Source organism: Salarias fasciatus, chromosome 6 (genome assembly GCF_902148845.1).
Source record: "Salarias fasciatus chromosome 6, fSalaFa1.1, whole genome shotgun sequence".
NCBI classification, from domain to species: domain Eukaryota; kingdom Metazoa; phylum Chordata; class Actinopteri; order Blenniiformes; family Blenniidae; genus Salarias; species Salarias fasciatus.
Window position 1 is genome coordinate 3334292 of NC_043750.1, and position 6000 is coordinate 3340291.

Genomic DNA, 6000 nt, shown 5'->3' on the forward strand with positions numbered 1-6000 from the left:
AGGCAGCCTGGTGGCGGGAGTTCAACTACAGACCCTGCGCTTAAACAGGCGGGGGGGGGGGGGGGGGGGGGGAGGGCAACTACAGCTGGGCGGCACAGTGGAGCAGTGTCCAGAGCTCCTGTCACACCGGAAGGTCCTGGGTTCAAACACCAGACTGTCTGCAGACTGGGGGACAGGCTGGGGGACAGGCTGGGGGACAGGCTGGGGGACAGGCTGGGGGACAAGCTGGGGGACAGGCTGGGGGACAGGCTGGGGGACAGGCTGGAGGACAGGCTGGAGGACAGGCTGGAGGACAGACTGGGGGACAGGATGGGGGACAGGCTGGAGGACCGGCTGGAGGACAGACTGGGGGACAGGATGGGGGACAGGCTGGAGGACCGGCTGGAGACCCCATCCTCCTGAGACCCCCCCAGTGGACAACCCCATCCTCCTGAACCCCCCAGTGGACACCTTATCCTCCTGAGACCCCCCAGTGGACACCCCATCCCCCTGAGACCCCCCCCCCCAGTGGACACCCCATCCCCCTGAGACCCCCCCCCCCCAGTGGACACCCCATCCCCCTGAGACCCCCCCGTGGAACACCCCATCACTCCTGCTGGAGTCAGAACTGGAACTGAGCTTCCAGCTGGGTCATGTGACGGCGCCGGGCACCATGGGAAGACTCCTCCCACCTTGTGTTGCCTTGGTTACGTGTTGCAGCGACTACCTGTCCAGCAGGCTGCTGGAGACGAGGGTGGACGCCTGTAGGACACGTCCACCGCCGTGTCCTCCAGTCGTCTGGCTGCATAGGACTGCAGGACCACAGGACTGTCCCCAGGACCACAGGACTGTCCCCAGGACCACAGGACTGTCCCAGGACCACAGGACTGTCCCCAGGACCACAGGACTGTCCCCAGGACCACAAGACTGTCCCCAGGACCACAGGACTGTCCAGCACCACGTCACACCACCAAGCAGCCACACCTGACAGCACCTCCCAGCAGGGACTCCAGAACCTGCAGAACCTGCAGAACCTGCAGAACCTCCAGAACCTGCAGAACCTCCAGAACCTGCAGAACCTGCAGAACCTCCAGAACCTGCAGAACCTCCAGAACCTCCAGAACCTGCAGAACCTCCAGAACCTGCAGAACCTCCAGAACCTCCAGAACCTGCAGAACCTGCAGAACCTCCAGAACCTGCAGAACCTGCAGAACCTCCAGAACCTGCAGAACCTCCAGAACCTGCAGAACCTGCAGAACCTCCAGAACCTGAAGAACCTGCAGAACCTGCAGTCGGTCAGAACCAGAACCTTCAAAAAACCCCGAAACAATGAAAAGAGCTGAAACGTCCGAGAGGCGAAAAAACTCATCTTCCTGAAAAGGGTCAGAGGTTAACCCAGGAACACACCACACACACCACACACACACACACACACATACACACACACACACACACACACACACACACACACACACACACACACACCACAGCGCATTCTCTCAGGTTGTTAGTTTTCATCTAAAAAAGTAGAACCACTGAGTTTGTGAGTTTTATTAGTTTTTTTTTTCTTTGATGTGAGGTGAGGCGTTCAGGAGCGTGCACGGAGGCGCGTGTGCGCGCGCACCGAGCCGCAGGAGGCGCGTGCGTGGCGGCATTGAGGGGAGAGCAGGTGCTGAATTACCATACAGCTGAGGCCAGGCCGCTCCTTCCACACACAATGACGGCGGCGCGGCCACGCGAGCCACGCCGCGGCGCGCGCGTCCGCCCAGCACACGCGCGCGCGCGTGCCCCCACACCCACGCACACGCGTGTATTTTCACCCATTTTTCCATGTCAGGCCTGAGAATGGGGCGTGTGGAGTGTGTGTGTGTGTGGGGGGGCTTTACCTCATCCTGCTGCTCTGCCAAGGAATGTTTTCTCTTTAGTCTTTTGAGGCGATTCAAGGCTTCAGATTCTTCCCACAGTCAGAAATACAGGAGGAGGAAGAGGAGGAGGAGAAGAGGAGGAGGAGGAGGAGGAGGAGGAGGAGGAGGAGGAAGAGGAGAGGAAGAGGAGGAGGAGGAGGAGGAGGAGGAAGAGGAGAGGAAGAGGAGGAGGAGGAGGAAGAGGAGGAGGAGAGGAGGAGAGGAAGGCTGGTAAACAGAATAAAGTTTCCTTCATGTCCTCAGATGAATCAGCCGCAGCATCGATCTGCAGGTCCTGATTCTGATCCTGGTCCTGATTCTGATCCTGATCCTGGTCCTAATCCTGGTCCTGGTCCTGATTCTGATCCTGGTCCTGATTCTGATCCTGGTCCTGATCCTGGTCCTGATCCTGATCCTGATCCTGATCCTGATCCTGATCCTGATCCTGATCCTGGTCCTGATTCTGATCAGCAGTCCAGGTGTCTGAACAGCGCAGACTGAAGACCGGGTCCTGGAGGGGAAGATGGTCTATGGAGGACCAGATCTCGACACACGGTCCCACCGAACGTGTATGTGCGTGCGCGTGCGTGGCATGAGGCCCATTGTGGAGAGCCGGGCAGATTGGGAGGGTGAAGCCAGGGGGAGGAGGGCTGGTGTGAGAGACGAGAGAGAGAGAGTGTGTGTGGTGTGCTGTGTGTGTGTGTTGTGTGCTGTTCTCGTATTTCTATCCTTGTTGGGGCCAAATGTCCCCACAAGGATAGCAAAACGTGTGCAACTACGTGCCTTGTGGGGCCTTTTTCCGGTCCTAAGTAGGAGAAACAGTGTTTTCTTGACATGTTGTTGTTATGAAAAAAGTAAAGTGCAAAAGCATTGCTTTAGGGTTAGGCTTGTTGTAGTGTGGGTTAGGGTTAGGGTATAGGGTCAGGGTTAGGGGCTTAGACAATGATGGGAGTCAATGGACGGTCCCCACGAGGATAGAAATACGAGACTGAGCGTGTGTGTGTGTGTGTGTGTGTGTGTGTGTGTGTGTGTGTGTGATTTGCATGTCATTACCATAGCGGCACTCCGGCCGTATATAACCGGCTGCAGACGGACGCGCGGCTCACAGGAGGAGACGCTGCAGCAGGACGCAGCATGCTGGACCAGAGGGACGTGTCCCTGGTGTAGACCCGGACTCCACAGAGCCGGAGACACGTTCTGTGAAGAAGAAGAAGAAGAAGAAGAAGAAGAAGAAGAAGAGAAGAAGAAGAAGAAGAAGAAGAAAACTGGCGGAAACTAAACGGATCACGACTTTTCCCTTTTCCACCTTTACGCACTGGATTTACGCATTTGACGGAACGTGAGGAAAGTCCTGAGGTCCTGAGGTCCTGAGGTATGGAGGTCTGGAGGTCTGGAGGACTGAGAGTCTGAGGGTCGGAGGTCTGGGGGTCGGGGGTCTGGAGGTTTGGAGTTACCCCTCTTGCTGTGCGGGACATGATTGGCTGAATGAGCGAGGCCCTGCGGAGCCGACCGTCCCTACTGATGATGATTACTGATCATGTTCTTATTGACCATGGCGCGCGCGTCCTGCTGCCCCTCGCCGTCCGTCCGCGCTGCTGTGCCAGGTAAGCTCGTGCGTTTTCACTCCGTCTAACAATGAATGCCCCCCCCCCCCCCGCCCCCCCCCCCCCGGTAACGGGCCGCTGTCTCCGCAGGGGGCCTGCTCCGGGGTGTTCGAGCTGAAGCTGCAGGAGTTCCTCAACAAGAAGGGAGTCCAGGGCAACCGGAAATGCTGCGGCGGCGGGGCGCGGGCGCGTCCTTCCAGCAGCAGTGCGAGTGTAAAACCTTCTTTAGGATCTGCCTCAAGCACTACCAGCCCAACGCGTCCCCGGAGCCGCCGTGCACGTACGGCGGAGCCGTGACGCCCGTGCTGGGCTCCAACTCCTTCCAGGTCCCGGACGCCATCCCGGAGAGCTCCTTCACCAACCCGGTCCGGATCAGCTTCGGCTTCACGTGGCCGGTAAACAGCCGCTCGTGCGTTGGGCTGCCGAAAGGCGCCAATTCTGCTCCAATCCGTGCGTAAAGACGCGCAGCGGCGACGATTTGTGGCCGCGGGACGCGCGTCCTGCAGCCGGAGCCCGCCGGTGTTCGGTTTCCCGGATCGGGTTCGACAGTTGTACATCGAGGACTGTGTGTGTGTGTGTGTGTGTGTGTGTGTGTGTGTGTGTGTGTGTGTGTGTGTGTGTGTGTGTGTGTGTGTGTGTGCGTGTGTGCGCGCGCTGATGTTATCCGCCTCTCCGCTGGCCACCTGTCTCACCACGCCGTCTGTGCTCCCAGGGGACCTTCTCGCTGATCATTGAAGCGTTCCACACCGAGTCCGCGGAGGACCTCTCCACAGGTAGGAACAAAGCCGCGCACACACACACGCACGCACACGCTTTCCCCGTTTCATTCATGTTTTGCAAAAGAAAGCAAACAGATTGACACCCCCCCCCCCCCCCCCCCGCTTCCCCCCCCTCCCAGAGAACCGGAGCGCGTGATCAGCACCATGAGCACCCAGCGGCACCTGACGGTGGGGTGAAGGACTGGTCCCAGGACCTGCACGCGGGGGGCCGCACCGAGCTCAAGTACTCCTACCGCTTCGTGTGCGACGAGCACTACGGGGACGGCTGCTCGGTCTTCTGCCGGCCCGCGCGGACGACGCCTTCGGACACTTCACGTGCGGCTGAGCGCGGGGAGATCGTGTGCGACGCCGGCGGGAAGGGCCAGTACTGCACGGAGCGTGAGTCCCGCACGGCCGGGGTCTGGGGGGTTCTGGGGGGCTTCTGGGGGGTTCTGGGGGGCTTCTGGGGGGTTCTGGAGGGTTCTGGGGGGGTTCTGGAGGGGGGGGGGGGGGCTGTGACCTGTTGACAGGAAACTTCTGCTCGAGCGCATCATTCGTTTCATCTCTTGAAGCGAATTAAAAGTTTAGTTTGCCGTTCTGGATCCGTTAGAAGGCAAGTTGTGCGGTAAACAGCACGCGCACTCCCCCCTTTCCTTTCCCCTCTCCCCACGCGCGCGCGCGCGCACAACACACACACACACACACACACACACCACACAGACCACTTGATTTATTCTAAGGAAAGTTTTGGGGAATAATCTCACGCGTGCCATAAATTTCCATGCCGGCCGGGGATTGGCGGCTCGCGCAGCGGGCCGGGCTGTGATTGGCTGAGGAGGGGGGGGGGATTGTTTGAAGTGGGCAGCTGCCGGCAGGGAGCAGACAATGGAGCAGCTGTCGCGCACTGGCAACACACTCGCCAGCTGTCCACTCTTATCTGCCCCAATCCGAGACATTAAGGGAGCGTGTGTGTGTGTGTGTGTGTGTGTGTGTGTGTGTGTGTGTGTGTGTGTGTGTGTGTGCGCGCGCTCACAGAATGAATAAAAGAGTTTTGACCCGCAGCGAAGAAGAAAAAGAGAGAGAGGGTGGATACAGGGGGGCTGGGTGAGGGCTTGCATGCATGCGTGCGTGCACGCACATACACATGTATTCACAGCAGCGGTGTGTGTGGTTCTGCGGTTCCCCGGTTCCACGCCGGTCGGGTCTGACCTGCTGCTCCTGTCTCCACAGCGATCTGCCTGCCGGGCTGCGACGACGAGCACGGCTTCTGTGAGAAACCAGGGGAGTGCAAGTGAGTGTCCCCACTGGGGTGTGTGTGTTGTGTGGGGGGGGGGGGGGGGGGGTCCTGAGGGACCTGACCGGACCGGACTGACCTGTTCCCCTAACAGGTGCAGAGTCGGGTTCAAGGCCGCTACTGCGGACGAGTGCATCCGCTACCCGGGCTGCCTGCACGGCACCTGCCAGCAGCCCTGGCAGTGCAACTGCCAGAGGGCTGGGGGGGCTGTTCTGCAACAAGGTGAGGGGGGGGGGGCTGTTCTGCAGCTAGGTGAGGGGGGGGGGCTGTTCTGCAGCTAAGGTGAGAGGGGGGCTGTTCTGCAGCTAAGGTGAGGGGGGGGGGCTGTTCTGCAACCAAGGTGAGGGGGGGGCTGTTCTCTAAAACTTGGTGCAGAAGGTTCCACCTGTTCCTCCGGCAGTTCCGCAGTGAACAGACCGCAGAGCGTGGTTCTCAGAGCTGTCCAGCGCGAGGCGTTACAA

General features: G+C 59.8%; 1 long non-coding RNA gene across 1 annotated transcript; it reads left to right on the forward strand.

Annotated features, from left to right (window-relative positions):
* Positions 1 to 3762: 3762 nt before the first annotated feature.
* Positions 3763 to 4241, forward strand: LOC115390476 (uncharacterized). Its single transcript, XR_003931684.1, has 2 exons — positions 3763 to 3882; positions 4200 to 4241. It is a non-coding gene; the product is annotated as an uncharacterized LOC115390476 (long non-coding RNA).
* The last annotated feature ends 1759 nt before the right edge of the window (positions 4242 to 6000 follow it).